We start from the raw sequence: 17,806 nt of genomic DNA, 5'->3' as shown, positions 1-17,806 counted from the left end.
CCTATTCATCTCTAATGTACATTTCTTAAAATAAGAAAGGATAAAGGATATGAACTTAAAGACATTAAATTATTTTTCAACTCATCGAAAGTGAGAATCATCTGTGACTCGGTTTAAATCAGAGGGACTTGAGTCGCACTCTCTAGGACAGGTGATAATAAGTTCAAAAAAGCATTTTTTTTCCCATTCAATATGGCGTATAATTTATGAATGTAAAGCTTATTCGATTTTTGCCCAGATTCAGTGTAACCTCTCGATGAAACCTCAGAAGGAAAAAAACTGAGTCAGGTGAGTCTGTTTGTGTTGTAAAATACTAATAATAATAATTAAAAAGTCTATACAGCAGTGTCCAAAAGACCACAGTGTTTTTTTAAATATAATTTGAACATGGAAAAAGCTTTAGGTTAAAAAAAAAGTAAAAAAACCCCCTCTGTTCATTAATGTCCAGTCTGCTGGTAATTCAGTGTTATTTTCACAATAAAATAAGTTAAAATTACTGCTGTCAAATCGATTAATCACAATTAATCGCATATAACATAGAAGTTTTTATTTATATAATATATGTGTGCATATATTGTTATATTTATATATATTATATACAGTGTGTATGTGTGTGTGTGTCTGTGTCTTTTTCTTTTAGATGCGATTAATTGTGATTAATCGATTTGGCAGGACTATGTCATTTTAAAATTTGTGTAGGAGAACAGAGAAGTGTGTGAGAAGAAAGAGAGAGTAGAAGTATCTGTTAATGACAGAGATGAGGCTGGACGGCTCGCACAAACTCACAAACAACTGCTGAATCAGTATAGTGTCACTTCAACCAGGGAGAGGGAGGACACACTCTCTCTACACATGCAGACATATCTCTAGATTCATAGTCTCATTTTATAATAAAGTATACCCATAGAAATTTGATTTGTTCAAAGTCAATTTTTTTCAGTAAATCGATTACTCCCCTGCATATAACATTTAGGAAAAATCACATTCACACATACAGTATCCACAAGCATAATTGTTATATGATGAACTAAAGTTAAAAAAGAAACTAGGAAACTAGTTTTCAACAGAATTTTGCTGTTAGTATGATTTTATGATAACTCAATTCACTAAAGCATAAAAACACACCATGAATATTCCCTCTCTTTTCGCTTGTCTAATTGGTGAATCTTCACAGGATATTGTGCAACTTAAAAACACATGCATATGAAAGTAATGAAGCAGGAAACAGTGGGTGTCTGGGCGAGTCGGACAGGTGCAACCGTCATACCTGCGTATAGTATAGGTGTGATCGTTTTAATTCCTGCAACTGCAGTTTAACTGGTTCAGTTTGAAAAACCAGGAGTGTGTTATGAAAATAACTTCTTTTTGTGGAATTCCAAACATTTACTTTCCTAAAACAGAGATTACACAAAATAAACCATCTTTGATTTGCTCGCATCTGAAGAACATCACAAAGTCATAAACTTCTAGTGCTGAACGGAAACTACAACAAATATACATTTTGTGCTCCCAATTGCAAAGTAAAAAAATCCACAATGGTGTTTCTATGACTTTTTCTATGAAAAATAAAGCGATGGATTACGTTGGTGTCGAGTTATGTTCTGTTTTGCCCATGTTTCTTTGTCTTTTGGTCTTCCTTGTCTGCTAGTTTGACCCAGTTTCTCAGCTTGTTTGATTATTATTCCGGTCACCTGATGTCTCATTAATTATCTCTTTAGTTCCTGTGTATTTATACTCCCTGTTCTGTTCAATACGTCCTTTCTACGTCAGTGTTGAGGTGTGGTAATCTGTTTGTCCCCTGCCTGTTCCGTGAGTTTTGGATTAAAGACATTTTATATTACATTCTTCTGCTTTGTGTGCTTAATTCTGAGCAACCACCCACGACGGTTGGTCAGAAGAGAGAAAAATGTCAAATTTGCCATCACTTCCTCAGCCGTTAATTAGAAACTCTCACGCAGCAGCATTAACCAGTTCTCTGTAATTTAAAGTTGGTATGAAAAGAAGTTGCGATAGTCTTTTCTTCCCTATCATGATGTATATCAGAGTGAAACTGAAACGGGGCTTGATTTTGTCCAATGGGAATTGATTGGATGGTTGTGGTTTGCTATTGGTGGATCTCATGTGAGTGACAGGTGGCCCCGCCCTCACGCCAGTAAACGCATCATCAGAGAAGAGATGAGCTGCAAGACTTATTTTGATTAAAGGTTATGATGGCACATGAATTAAAAAAAAAGTAAAAGGAATGATGTACTGAAATATTCCATAAATAAATAGGTATTGTCCATTTTGATTTCATGGTGACTTTAATGCCAAGGTAATAAAACACAAAGTATTATAAATGTACATTAATATAAAAAATATATATATTATTTGATGATTTGATAGCCAACGGAATATTATGTAAATTTCTTCACTGCTGTATATCCTCCATGAACTGATCATTTCTAAAATAGCAAATTCCACAACTGCTTTTCTTGTTAATAAGGACTGTTCTCTCGGATGCCAAGGTGGGATGTGGTGTCCTCCTCTGGCCTTTTTTAGGCGAGGTCATGTGACGGTGCTCCGGGGACGCCCGAGGATGATGTCAGTTCACATCAGCACACTTCTCTGGACACACGGGACAGGGGGACGCTGACCCTGCGGTTCCCCAGCTGCAGTGAGGGCCTCTGGGGCTCAGAGCGGCACGTGTCCCCCTCTGGAAGCCGCGGGCTGATGACTAGGAAACATCTTGCAGTGTTTCTTTGCGGTGTTCGGTGGTGGAAAGAGTGCTATTGACATGTTCACACTGCAATACTAGGAAAACTTTTATATCGTTGCCCTATGTTCTGCCTCACTTGGTTCCCCACACAGCAAAAATATATTTTTTCTGAGTATTTTGTCTTATTTTTTCAGTTAAAATATCTCAAAATCCTTGAAATAAGATTACTTGAGAAGCAAGAATTCATCAGATTTTAAAACTTGTGTATTTGGTGTATTAGGCCTATTGATTTTTCAGGTATTTTAATGGAAAATGTACTGGCAGAAAATTACCAGTACCTTCTTTTTTTTTCTTTTTCCTTTTTTTTATAATCTATGAAAACAAGTCTTAATAGCTTAGTGTTGTTTCTTAGACAAATTTCTAATGTTTTAATAATTTTCAGATGTTTTTTACCGGGACACTTGAGTAATTTTACTCATTAATGAATGTTCTTTTTTGTAGTGTAGCTGAGATGACCAAAAAAAAAAAAATGTTTTTGTGTTTTGTTGTAGCATACGAACAGATATTTGGTAGAAAATAAGCAAATATATTAAAATTACAAATGCACAAAATTCAGCAAATTCAATATTAATATTATATTCTAAATTGCAAAAAGGTAAGAATAAAATACATGATTATTGTGTTGAGACATTTTTATGAACCGATATTTATTTAAAAAAAAAAAAAAAAAAAATTCAGCATAACACACAATAAATAATGTTGTTGTACAGATCTGCCACTGTTTAGACCTTGCCTGTCACAGATAGTTTGGTCCAGACAGCAGCAGCTGAATGAATAAAGGAAAACACTCAAAACTGATTGTATGATTTGAAGACTTGCTTACACAAGTCACAACTGAATGCCATTACCTCAGTCTCATCTGCACTGCTGGTTACAAGCATGTAAGCACAATCCAGTTTTAGCAGGCTGAAGTTACAAAACTTATTAACTTATTATATTTCTGCCGAAATGATCCAGCTTTATCAAGCGAGCCCTCAGGCTCACATGCAACAAAATCCTATCAATCACAACACTATATAATCATCAACCCCATGAATGGGTTTTGTGGCTTTTAGTCCATGTCTATTAGGTTTGAGGTCATCTATAGCCTATAGTGTAGTACTCATAAAAGTTGGCAAAACCATATTTTAACTGACACTGCAGCCTTTCTCTTCCAGAAAAACGAACCATAAATATTGATGACTAATCCTTCTGTCAAGGTTGTGTCTGTTTGTTAAGTTTCATCGTGTTTTGTTTTTGTTTCCCCTGCTCCCGTTTCCTTAGGCCTTGTTCACACTAATACATTTTTGTCTGAAAACGCATATTTTTCTCTCAGTTTTGGCTTTCCGTCCACACTGAGACAGCGTTTTTAGCAACGAAAACAAAGCTTTTTGAAAAAGCTGCGAAAAATTTGAAAACGGCGTTTTTGCGTTGTTGTGTGGATTGTGAACGATGACGCATGTTTAGTCATGTGACGCATATTGAACCCATAGATATTCATGTTTAAATTGGTATTGTGACTGTTATGTGCTATTCACTTTACAGTCACACACGTGACACCTGCACTCAGGGACGAATATTCATTATGTCACATAAAACGCTTTCTACATTTAATGTTTACACTTTCATCAAAAGTGACTTGCATTGTTTTCAAGGTATACATTTTTTATCAGCTCATGCAAACCCATGACCTTGGTACTGCTAGCACTGTTTGAGCTACAATATGTTTGAGCTGGAAAACTGTTTAACTAACAACAACAACTGGAAAATCATGGTTAATTTAATAGCTGTGATGTAAACTAAAGCCTATAAGAATGTTGTAATGTCTTTTTGAAGGCTAAAACCTAGAAACAAGCATTTTATCACTACCGGTTCCATCGTCCTGAAGTCACTGGGCTTTTATATACGAAACATTTAAATAAAAAATAAAAAAATTATAGTAATGCTATCGATTTGGCTTTTTAGCCATTATTTTTATAGCCTGATTATACAACATAGTAAGTTTTTTTTTTGGTTGAGGAGTCATTTGCTTGAGTCAAAACTGTAATACAGTAAGAAATACAAAAAGAAAACCAAAATCACTGCATGAATAAAAAGATGAGCTGCCCGATTTGAGATATAATACGTTTAAAACAGTTAAGATTCTAAAACAACACCTTTATTTCTTCGTTATGTGCCTTAATTTTTTATTTTTGTTTACTATTAGAAAAAAGTCATTTTGGCAGATGACTTAGCAGATGTGTAAACTACTGTATCATCAGCATAAAGCTGACATTCAACATCTGGGCAACAACACAGTAATTCATTTATAAACATAAAATGCAACGGGCCTAATACCGAGCCTTGAGGTATAAGTCCATTTCAAGATATTATATATCTTAAACCCAGCTCAAGATATTTTCAGGGTTTATTATAAAATATATCAGTTAAATCCCCTTTTTTAAAGCTTTTACTTGTCTTGAAAAAGAGGTTTCTAACAGTGGGCTAAATGGGACTACAGATGTTGTCAGGGACGGTAAATGTCGAACAGGTAAACTACTCACAAGTCCGCTTTGACAGTTCAAAAGAGGAAGATGTGTTTACTTGTGAAGATTATGATGATGAAAAAAACATCTAAAAATCATAAGCTTTTGTTGGTCACTGAGCTTATTTTCTGCAATAATCCAAAAGCCAAAGGAAAATCCTTTTCAAAGGAAACCGGGGAATGTGAACTTCCAGTTTGGCCTCTATTTCTAATTAATTTGTTTTGTCATCCTCAAATATTGTGAAACAATGATGTTTTGGCATACTGGTCGTACACACACACACACACAACACTGTCGACACTGGGATGACGAAGATGAGTGGTTAACGTGCTTTACAGTGTTTGCGCGTGTGCTACAGCTGCCTGGAGCGTGAAAGTGTTCCACAGGTGGAGATATACGAACATCTTGCAGCGCACACACACATATGAATCAATGTGGGGGGAGGGGTTCTTTTCCAATTTATTGCTCTCGCCAATCTAGTTTCAGTGCTCTTATGACCTCATGTCTAGGAAAGGGTTGTTTTCTGCTGTCTGCTTCTCTCTCTCTCTCTCGCACACACACACATAGATCTAATCTTACGGTCATGTGTCATGTACGGTAATATGTGGGCATGTTGGCTGCTTGCACTTCCAGGCTGCTTGTTTTATATTTATGCATACTACAGTACCAGCGAAACATTTCGACACATTGAAACATTTCGAAACTTTTTTTTTTTTTTTTTTTTTTTTTTTTTACATTTTAGTGGACTATAAATGGTAGATTTCAGAGTTATTGAAATGAAAATGAAAATTGAAAATGAAAATTATTCTTTGCAAAAAAAAAAAGAACAAAAAGAAAAAAAGAAAGAAGATATTAATATAATCATATGTACACTACCATTCAAAAGTTTGGGGTCAGTACGTTTTTTGTGTGTGTTTTTGAACAAAGTCTCTTCTGCTCACCAAGGCTGAATTTATTTGATCAGAAACACAGTAAAATTGTGAAATATTATTACAATTTAAAATAACAGTTTGTTAATATGTAAATATATTGTAAAATGTAATTTATTCCTGTGATCAAAGCTGAATTTTCAGCATCATTACTCCAGTCTTCAGTGTCACATGATCCTTCAGAAATCACTCTAATATGAAGATTTGATGCTCAAGAAACATTTATCATTATAAATGAACACAGTTGTGCTGCTTCATATTTTTGATGAATATAAAGTTCAAAAGAACAGAATGTATTTGAAATAGAAATCTTTTGATCAATTTAATACATCTTTGCTGAATAAAAATATTAATTTCTTGCGAAAACCCCCCAAAAAACGTATACTGACCGCAAACAGCATTTCAAACAATTGTAAGACTAAAAAACAAATCAGTCAATGGTGTCCAAATTTTGACTGGCGTCGTATGTCACATATGTTTATATGACTGTGCTCATCGATGTGAACGTACGCCTACTCCCTCTTTGTTTTCTGTTTTGAGTGTTGACAGTAAGCTAAACAGTAGGTGATGAACAGAAAGTAATTTGTTCGACAATGAAACCTTTTGAGCGTCATTAGGAATTACAGACTGTGTAAAAGTGTGAGTATGAGTAATAAACAACAACACATAGAAAACACAACAGAGCCATTCTAATGCTAGACTTTATTCCCTAAATACCTGCCAGCACTGAGACTTGTCAGATGATGAAGTCTTCATTAAATCAAAACTGAGACTGTTTACTTTCATTTTTGTCTTGTTGCACCCATTAAAAGGTTTTCTAGAAAAGTCTGGTCTGGAAAACAGCAGTTCACACTTGTTTATAGTATTGCATTAATGTTATGGTGTTGCTCAATCATCTTTTTCAGAATTCACAACCCAAACAACTTGAGATTCCGGGATTCTCAGTCAGTTTTCTGCAGTTTTTGTCTGGGAAACATAAACATGGTGGAGAGGTCAAAGGTCGGGCATGCTGAGGGAGTGAGCGACACTCCACCTCAAAAACCACAGTGGCCCTTACTGTTAATTTTGCACAATTCTGCCTCCTCCCTGTATTGTCTGTAAAAGAGACGGAGAGAGGAGAAGTGCCACTTTTATTTTCAGGAAGGAAACACATCTGTGGAACTGTAACAGAGACAGAAAAGCGGAATCTGTCAGGAACACTTAAATATAGATGCCCTTCGTTCCCAAAACACGCACATACGCCCACGTCTCTGCATCTTCAAACCATCAGTCTCCTAGAAATTACACTTCAACAACTACTGTGATTACATCAGGGTACAAGATCTCAGACAGTTGAATATAATGAGCTCTTTTTAAGTCATAATTCATAATCATCATCATCAGTGTTACAATCATTTTCAAGTGGGTCGTGCAAAAAAAGAAGAAAAGTGGACTGAGATACAATCAAGCACAATTAAAGTGGAGTGAAAAGTGATCTGAGTCCACTTTAAAGGCCAGCAACAGTGTAAATGCAAATAGAGAGAACTGTGTTGTTCTTCACTCAGTTTACTCCATATCCATATGGATTTCAAAACTAAACCATTAACTAAACCAACCAGTCCTGACTGAGGTGAATCACTACATTACTGATAATATGCTACAAAAAAGAGAAGAATTATCTGTAAAACAATCTGTAAAAAGAAGAACTACTCATCTCATTAGGCACTGTGAATGTGAATGACAAATATACAAATGTTTTTATTCAGCAAGGATGAGTCAAATTGATCAAAAGTGACAGTAAAGACATTTATAATGTTACAAAAGATTCTTTTTTAACTAAATGCTTTTCTTTTGAACTTTCTATTTATTAAAGAATCATGAAAAACTGTATCACTGTTTTCACACAAAAATATGAAGCAGCACAACTATTTTAAACATTGGTAATAATCAGAAATTATTCTTGAGCATCAGATCATCACATCAGAATGATTTCTGAAGGATCATGTGACTCTGAAGACTGGAGTAATGATGCTGAAAATACAGCTTTGATCACAGGAATAAACTACATTTCACAGTATATTCAAATAGAAAACAGTTCTTTTAAATTGTAATGATATTTGACAATATTACTGTTTTACTGTATAATTGGTCAAATAAATGCAGCCTTGGTGAGCATAAAATACAAATTTCTAACAACATTAATCAATCTTTCCCACCCTAAACTTTTTGAATGGTAAGTTTAATGCAATATACTGTATGCACATTTGAGAATATATGATTAAGCGTATAGGACTGGTTTGTAAAGGTCGTTAACAAAGAATTTCTATATGGAGGAAATTGACTTATTTGCACTCTAATCTCACACCATCATTGATTCATTAACCATTTCAGCCGTATCCAACGACTGGGGATTTTATGGGCCACCAGATACGCGAGAGACTGTCCATGAATTTTCTGACGTCAATCCGACTTTCATTTCCAACCAAAATGCAACCCCAGCAACCAAAATCATCTCCTGACTGACGTTACTACTTTCTACTCAAGGACCTTGACAAAAATGTAGTGGAGTAAAAAATATGATATTTGTCTTTCAAATGTAGTGGAGTAAAAGTAAAAAGTTTCCAGAAAAAATAATACTCAAGTATACAGATACTCAAAAAGTGTACTTAAGTACAGTAACAGTACTCAAGTAAATGTACTTTGTTACTGTCCACCTCTAAATATAGTTAAGTAGGCACACACACACACACACACACACACTCACACACACACACACACACACACACACACACACACACACACACACACACACACACACACACACACACACACACACACACCTATGGATATTCTGCATGTTGTTGGATTGTGGGGCAGACACACGGAGAACATGCAAAGCAGCATGTTCTGCACACAGAGAGGTTCACACCATTATGGTACAAATCAAAATAGTTTTTTAATTGATGTGGTCATGCCAGATCTCACAATGCCTCATTGATTTTCTTTGTTGAATCACAACATCAAAGTGAGCCGCACAACACCGTAGAGAACCATGAGACACGCCACCACAGAATTTCCCACTACTGCGTGTAAAGAGTCAGACGTCTAATGGCTTGTTGTGTCTGAGTCCATCCGATAGACAGTTCCAGTCTGTTTACTCTAGAGCACTGATAAGAGCAGTCCAGCACACACACGCCAAAAATGAGACTGTATTTAAGAGCGCATTGATAAGAGAGAGAGACTGAGACAGGATAGGGAAGATGAAGGGTGTGTGCGTGTGTGTGTGTGTGTGTGTGTGAAAGCAAATATTTGGCTGAAATGGAAGCTGCGAGTTTTCTGAAGTAATTGCTGGCTGACTGACTGACTGACTGACAGGTACACAAAGAGTCAGCGTTGTTCGAGGTTGTTTGCAGACAAACAGGTGTAGTTTTGACTAGACACCTTGCAGGCTGTCTGGTCTGGCGGGGCAGGGTGACAGTTAAACTCGACAGTGGAGAGAAAGTGTAATGCTCAAGTCCACATACAAGACACACCCACGGCCACATCCACATACAGACACACGCACATCCAAAAACACGAAGAGACACCCATTATTCACATGCAAACACTTAATTACACCCACCCAAACATAGGCAAACACATCGGTAATTGTGCATGTAAACAGTACAATAATAGAAATGAAGAAGCGCCAGTGTTTCTGTGTGAAAAGGAGATACGGGTATGATGTTTACTTGCACGAAAACCACTTTTAAATCACTGTGTGGAAACAATGATGTAGGCCTAGTGTTTATGTATGATTATGTGAGTTGCTGCTTTATAATGGCTAGCTTGGCTAGCAACACCACACAGATTAAAGACAACAGTGGGGGAAAAAAACCCCTCAAGTTTCTGTAGAAACATAGGTGGGTTGAGAGACCTTCACTCAGGGTCCTTCCTCGCTAATGAAACTAATGATTTCTTAAACAGCAAAACCACACACTGGCTTATGGGTAATTCACACATTGCTCACATACGCCGTGTAACCCATCAGGTATGTAACTGTTTGGTGTGACTGAACCGATGTATCTCTGTGGTGAGCAAATTTAGTCATTTTTCCATTCATTTTCGTCTAGGGCTCAGGAAGCTATTTTTGGTTTTTATTAAGAAGAAAAGGAAACAAGATAACATCACTCTTGTGCTGTTTTCATCGATATGACCAAGTCCCAATGTTATTTAAAGTTATATACTGCTAGTAAAGAACAGAGAACTTTAAGAAGTAATGATTAAATCATAAACATTCGGCAAATCCCTCAGTGTGAGGAAAATGGTGGGATTCGCTGTATGAAAAGACCTTTCAAAATGTTCAAAACGTCCCTTTTGTCTTGTCTCGGAGACTAAACGTGTTTATTTTCTTAATTCAAACTCTAAAAGGTCTACAGTGCTGGTCAGAAGTATTCACCCCCTTGGTAAATATGATCAAAGATGGCTGTAAAAAATAAATCTGCATTGTTAATCCTTTTAATATTTTTTAAAAAAGAATTAGCAACAATCTAACCTTTCATTGAAGTAAAAGAATTGAAAGTGGGGGGAAAATCACATTATGAAATAAATGTTTTTCTCCAAAACACATTGTGAACAATTATTTGCCCCCTTTTATTAAATACTTTTTGCAACCTCCTTTTTCCAAGATAACAGATCTGAATCTTCTCCTACAATGCCTGATGAGTTTGGAGAACACCTGACAAGAGATCAGAGACCATTCCTCCATACAGAATCTCTCCAGATCCTTCAGATTCCCAGATCCATGTTGGCGCTTCTTCTCTTCAGTTCAGCACTCATCTTCTATAGGGTTCAGGTCAGGGACTGGGATGGCCATTGCAGATGCTTGGTTTTGTGCTCAGTGACCCATTTTTGTTTTGATTTTGATGTTCGTTTTTGGATCACTGTCCTGTTGGAAGATCCGAACATGGCCCGTTATAAGATTTCTAGCACAGGCTGTCAGGTTTTGATTTTTTATCTGTTGGTATTTGACCGAATCCATGATGCCATGTATCTGAACAAGATGTCCAGGACCTCTGGCAGAAAATTAGGCCCACAGCATTAAATATACAGCAGAGTATTTCATTTTACACATGGGGTACTTTTTTATCCCTGTATGAATCAAACCCATATTAAGTGTTTGCTGCCAAAAAAGCATTTTTTGTTTTGTTTCATCTGACCAGTGAAACGCATCTTCATGGCTTAGCAGCGCACCCTTGTGGTGACTGTTAGTAAGTGCTTGTGCTTATATTCGCCTCAGATTTTAAAATCGGCTAAATAAATCGTGAACAGACATTTCTTAATACAGCTCTCAGTGAAATTTAATCTAATTCACAATAAGAATATTTTCATACCACACATGTTGGTTGAGAAAGGTAGTACTTAATCTACTCATCTCCAAAAGCTTTTTACTCATTTGAAAACACTCACTTTGACTCATTCAGTAGGCTAGTAGGCTATGTTTATTCAGTTCTTCTGGTTATAATGTGTTCTTGTATGGTAACTGCCAATTGCGTAGCCCATGTTCTAGATGCAGAAATAGGCTGCTGATAATGTGAACTCTTGATCTTACCACAGATAAAGACAGTGGGGTTTTGTGTTTGTTGACAAACAGAGGTGCAGATTTGAGTAGGCCTATTATTAATTTTCACTAATGATTGTTTTTATGCAAATTATTTGAATGCTCATCATCACAGATGAGACTGAATGAAGTCTCTTCAAATGTCCCAGATTCAAAGAGTTCCAAGAAATGTGTCTGTCAACCTCACCTCATTTCCCCCCTCATGTGATTAAGCAACACGCACATACACAAATACTCTAACATGTGCGCTGTGTGGTTTGTGGTCAGTTGATAAATAGCTTCAGATGAACAAGGGAGAGAGTTCACGCTTAACACGATACTGTATTGACACGGAAAAAACACATTCCTAAGAACACCCAGTTTTTGTTCTCATCTTTCCGGGGAGGTTCTTAGAATTGCCAAAACCAGCCGCAAACAGGCCTACAACTTTCACATCACAACCCCTAATAAAGAACATTTGACCTCAGAAGCCCTTTTTCTTGCTCACTCTGAAATGCACATTTATTCCACTAGGGCCAGTATGTATATTTAGGGCCCAACCCTAAGGGCACTTTTAGGGCCATTAACATGCTCAAAAACTTTTGAAACTTTGCACACGCGTTGGAATCGTCGGCCATCAGGTACGGGTGCAAGTTGACATGGGGGGGTCGAGGGGGGGCTCTGCAGTGGACCATTTTATATGGTCATTTCTGTACTACAGCACTACAGGGCCTCTGTAGTGCACCGCTTTTCACATACACTAACCAAACTTCATACACTTATAGATCTCATCAAGCTGAACAACTTTTGCACAGGAAGTCAGCTATTATGGGTTGTTTGAAAAATGCATGCTCTGGAATTTGATATACTCCTCTTATGGGATTCATACGATCACAAGCAAACTCGGTCAACATGAAGCCAAGACATTGGCCGTTGCAAGGCAACAAATTTCTGGCAAAATAAGGGAAACAGGAAGGGTGTTATAACTTCTGCATACATTGACTGATTTTGATGAAACTTCAGGTGTGTTCGTTGTAGGAGGCCGATCACATGGATGTGACTATTGTGAGTCAAAGTCATAGCGCCACCAACTGGCAGCAAGAAGTGTGTCACTTTCAAAATGCTTTAAAATCCCCCTCTTATTTTTACCCGATTTGCTTCAGTCTTCATCAGAATAATGTCAAGACACCGCAGATGTACACCTGTGGAAGGATTATTGATATCTAGAATACTGTTGTCATGGCAATGCGTCAATTAATTTGTTGGTGTTTTTGAGACTATTAGCATACTTCAAATTGCATGAAACTTGACACACACATCAGAGTTGTCAGCCAGAAGACTTGGGCACAGCCTTAGAAATGGGCGTGGAGGAGGGGCTCTATAGCGCGACTTTTTGAATAAAGTTGGGGGTTAGTTTTACCTACAGTCACCAAACTTGGTAAATATATTGTTCTCATCGAGCTGGAAAACGTTCTAATTTACAGTCATTGTCTCCGACCAACAGGAAGTCAGTTATTTTAGTTTGAATGTGGATTTTTTTAATCAAGCTCTGAATTTTTAACTACTGCTCCAAAGGCTGTCATACGATTCACACCAAACTTTCTCAACATGATGCCAATATATTGAAGATGCTAAATTGCAAACGGATATTGTATATCTTAAACTGTGTTGCCATGGCGAGGGATTAAAGTAAGGCCAAAAAAAGGGAAACAGGAAGGGTCTCATTTCTTGTAAAAAAAAATTGTTTGATTTAAACTAAATTAAGATTGTATGTTTGGTAATTGAACCTGAATAAAGGCATTTAACTAGTGCCACGACAATATAGTTTTATATAATTAGTTTATTTATTAGGTTAATAAAAATATAAAATGACCTTAACAAATACTTCTCTGGAAGTAAAAAATTTTGAGATGCAAATGATAAATTTACAATAGCTTGAAACTGACCTATGACATCCTGTCACATGCAGTTTAGTTACATTTAAATGATCTCATGGATGTGGCTGTTGTGGTTCACGGTCATAGTGGCACCAGCTGCTGCAGTAAACGTAGCGTATTCAATGACTTTTGACAGTCTTTTTACATTTACCAGCTTTAGATGCATATGGCCCGTTGTGCACAGTTGCCCTGAAGTCACAGAGGTGGCGGTGAAGCCGGGGCTTGGGCCCGCCATCACTGCTTGCAGCTATATTTAGTTTTTGTTTTTTATACCCAGACAGCACAGGTGTCCATCTCTTAAGATGTCTGTTAAAGAGCGCTTATTCTGGAATACATCTACAAAAATCTGATAAACATATTATAAAAAGCAGTTTTACTTATATTCTCAATCATAAACATCTTAAAGATGTTTTCTAAATGTCTATTTAACATCTGATAGGAAATGTCTGACATCAGCTCTTTTATATTTTTGGTGACCTGGACATGTTCTTATGAACCTACCAGTTAAAAGAGCCATTGTTTCTTAGTGTGAAGAACATTTGAACATTTTTTCCACTACAAAGAACCTTTTCTCCAATGGAAAGGTTCAGTGGATGTTAAAGGTTCTTCATGGAATCGTAGGCCATGCCAGTAAATAACCTTCATTTATAAGAGTGCATGCGTTTTTACGTCTTTGTGTTGTTATGTGCTCTGGTCAGCATCTCTCTGTTCTCTAAATCCTCCTCTGTGTTTCGCTCTCTCCAGCACAATACCAGCACCAGTTGCCCTGCTGGGTCACAGACACATAAAAAAGGTTTTTACTCTGTGGATATGGGACAATGTGCTCAGAACAGAGAACACGGAGTAGAGAACAGTGTGGTGAGTGAAGAGACAAATCTATACTTATTGATAGGCTATACATTAAACTCAAACATTATAACGGTCTGTGTGTGATATTGCTTTTATATTAACTGTATTTACAGTCCCAAGCGGCGCCATTTACGGACATTGACCGCTTGTTCTGAATTAATGACCATGACCTCAGTTCAGTTTGCTATTGGTGTGACTGCATGCTTTCTGTTTTAGGTCACTGGCTCTACCTTGAGGCATCATCTGTAACTGCAATAGAAGAGTAGTATGGCATCCAAACTGAGTTTAAGGGAATTCGAGTGAGTTGCATCATAGATAAAACATGTTTATTATAATAAATTCAGACAAGAATAAAAGAGCACACCTCTCTTTTTTCAGTTCTCAGAGACCAAAGTCGGATGTCAGCAGACATCACGAGGATGAAAATTATAAAACAAATGCATGGCATAGTATGGTCAGTGTGTGTGCGTGTGCCTACTTAACTATATTTTCGGGACAAATTTGTAACCAGAAGTGACCAAAACCAGACAAAATTTCCAAAAACCTGTGTGTGTGTGTGTGTGTGTGTGTGTAGGCCTAATCTGTATCAACCAGTTGACCTTGTCATTTTCAGACTGCAGCATTCCATCAGATATCAGAGAATGACGCTTCTCGAGATCCCAGTCATCCTCAGTCTTTCCTGGCTCAGCAGAGAATGTCTGCGGCACTCAAGAGGATCCGTCTCTGCAAGGACAAACCAAACTAAGCAATGAACTTTGTTCCAAATTAGCAGGCATTCAGGGAAATGACCAGACACATAGTCACTGGCTCCGCCTGTTGGACACTGAATGCGTTTACATGCACAGTTATACTGTATTCGTTCTAAAAAAAAGCTGAAAATGCTGCAATTTGAATAATTGTTATTTTGATGTATTTTGTCCTACCTGTCTTGATGTCAAAATATAAACACAAATGTGTTCAAGAACGTTAATGGCCTTCTGAACTTTTATTTTAAAAAGCCTATATCAAGTAAATACCCAGGCAGCAACATAGTGCCGAATGTGGCCCGGATCTGAGCCGACAGTTGCTGTCTGGGTAGCCTAAGTGAATTTCAGAAACACTGAAAGAAGGCTGCACTCTTTGACCAAACTATAAGTTTTGCCAGATATAGTGTATTGTTCTCTGGTATTCATTTATCAACATAATTCACCACATTTCAGTCTTCTACAAACATTCCCACATTCATATGAGATTCCACATGTCTCGTCTTCTTGTTTTAGCCGAATTCATTCACAATAGTCTGTTAGCTTACTTTATTCCATATTCAATTAAAGTTCCAAGAGGTCTGTTATTGTATTTCCATGTATTCTCGTTTAAATGAAAGTTAATGAAATAAATGAAAGTTAATGCATGTTCAAATCTGGAGTGATTTGAAAAAGATTTAGCTATACATCAGGTGTGGCAGATCCCATATCATTTAAAACAAGAAGTCATTTTGTTTCCCTGCTCCTGCTTGTTCCCTTGGGAAAGTTATGATTATATGATTCAGACTATACTTGTCATGCAGTGTTAACTTAAGGTAGGAAACACTTAGCACCTGAGCTCAACATCTGACTGATTGAACTTCAGGTGAGCAAAGCCTTCAGAACCTGTGAGAAAGCAACCTTTGTAGCCATAAACACATAAGAAAGTTATTATTGTGCATAATCGTTTTTCATTGTGAAATTAATAACCTTCTCGTAACCATATTAATAATATTAGTGTTCTTGTTGTACAGGAGTGTATGAGTCCCTCAATTGTCCTCAGTGTGAAAAGATGGATCTCAAAATCATATAGTCACTGCTGGAAAGGGTTCAAATGTGCAAAAAATGCTGGAAAACTTAAGAATGTTCGGGACCTGGATTTTTCTGAAGAATATTGGACAGTTAAACTGCTCTGGACAAACAAGGGACTCAAGAACAACCATCACAAAAAAACAAAAACAAGAAAAAACAAACAACCATGGATCATCCAGGTCACGACGCACAGAACGGGGTCATTTTTATAAATTCAATTTTTTTTTGTCTTATTATGTAAACATCTTCAAAAATATCGTATTCAGGACGATACTAAATGAAAAGTATCATACATTTTGTATCCCTCTTTTTTTGTTACAATTATTCACATTTTCACAGATTCTGCAAGGTGTTTATGACATACTGTAAGTGTTTGCAATACAATTTTAAAAGATCATTATACGACATGAAGGGAAGTAATAAATAGGTTACTTCTACAAGGTGACTAACTTCATAAATGATTTAGTCAGAAGTTACAGTAGGTCACATTTTAAAAGCAACTTATTTATTTCTTCCCCTCCTTTGAAATCAAATAACTGTGATTTCTTGTTTCATCGCTACATCAGGAGAGAATAACAATATAAAAAAACAAAACCAAAGGGAACACGTCATAATGGTGAGTTCAAACAAAAACATTTTAAGAAAATCAACATCAGTTTATGAATTCAGTTTATGTAATGTTCTCTAAAATTTTCCCGTTGACAATTCAACATTCAAGATGACTTGAGTGAATAAAACTAGAGAAAGATAACTTCAGAAGTGAAAGAAATTAGTAAAAAAGTCTATTAAGAATTGCCACTCAAACCAATCTATTAATCTTAATCTTAAATTGGGTTTTCTGAGTAAACAAGGTATAGTATGTACTAGATTGTGTGTATATATAGCCTAAGCCTTTTTTTTCTTGTGAAAGAAAGATTTTCACTTTGGTAAAAAAAAAAAAAAATAGCATCTATTGATGCAGCTGAAAGTGTAATCATGAAATAGAAATGTACTGATATGTCATGTTAAAAAGGCTACATGTGAAAAGCACACAATAGCAAAGTTCCTCAGTTCCCACGGGTGTGATATGAAGAGATGAGATGAAAGGTGCACTTGTCACAGCCTCACGAAAACTCACCTGTCACTCACAGCCATTATCTGAGTACAATAGCAATATTCACACTTATAATAAAGCAATGATGAGCAGTCATGAAAGAACCCGTTGAGAGTATATAAACGGTCAGCTCCGGCTTCATGTCCACAACGACAGCAAGGTGACCATACGGAACCTTGAACCGCGAGATTATTCAACAAGAGACATCCTTCAGAGAGTTTTCCTTCAGCTAAATCGATTTGAGATAAACCTTGAACCAATATTCTATAATTTTGCAAAAATGACCTATCAAATCAGCCTTGTTATCCTGTTGTCAGTGGTCACTTTGGCTGGCGCTTTCCCTCGCAGCGCCTTTCAACGGGACT

At 36.7% G+C, this 17,806-nt stretch overlaps 1 long non-coding RNA gene across 1 annotated transcript; it reads left to right on the top strand.

Moving 5' to 3' along the window:
• The first annotated feature begins 14,437 nt into the window (after positions 1-14,437).
• On the top strand, positions 14,438-15,932 carry LOC311078473. The gene is made up of 4 exons (XR_014605178.1): positions 14,438-14,543; positions 14,751-14,833; positions 14,913-14,988; positions 15,148-15,932. It is a non-coding gene; the product is annotated as an uncharacterized lncRNA (long non-coding RNA).
• The last annotated feature ends 1,874 nt before the right edge of the window (positions 15,933-17,806 follow it).

The sequence above is a fragment of the Abramis brama genome (genome assembly GCF_963993115.1).
Source record: "Abramis brama genome assembly, chromosome: 2".
Classification (NCBI taxonomy): Eukaryota; Metazoa; Chordata; class Actinopteri; order Cypriniformes; family Leuciscidae; genus Abramis; species Abramis brama.
Note: the sequence above shows the minus strand (reverse complement) of the source record. Positions and strands in the feature narration are given on the sequence as shown.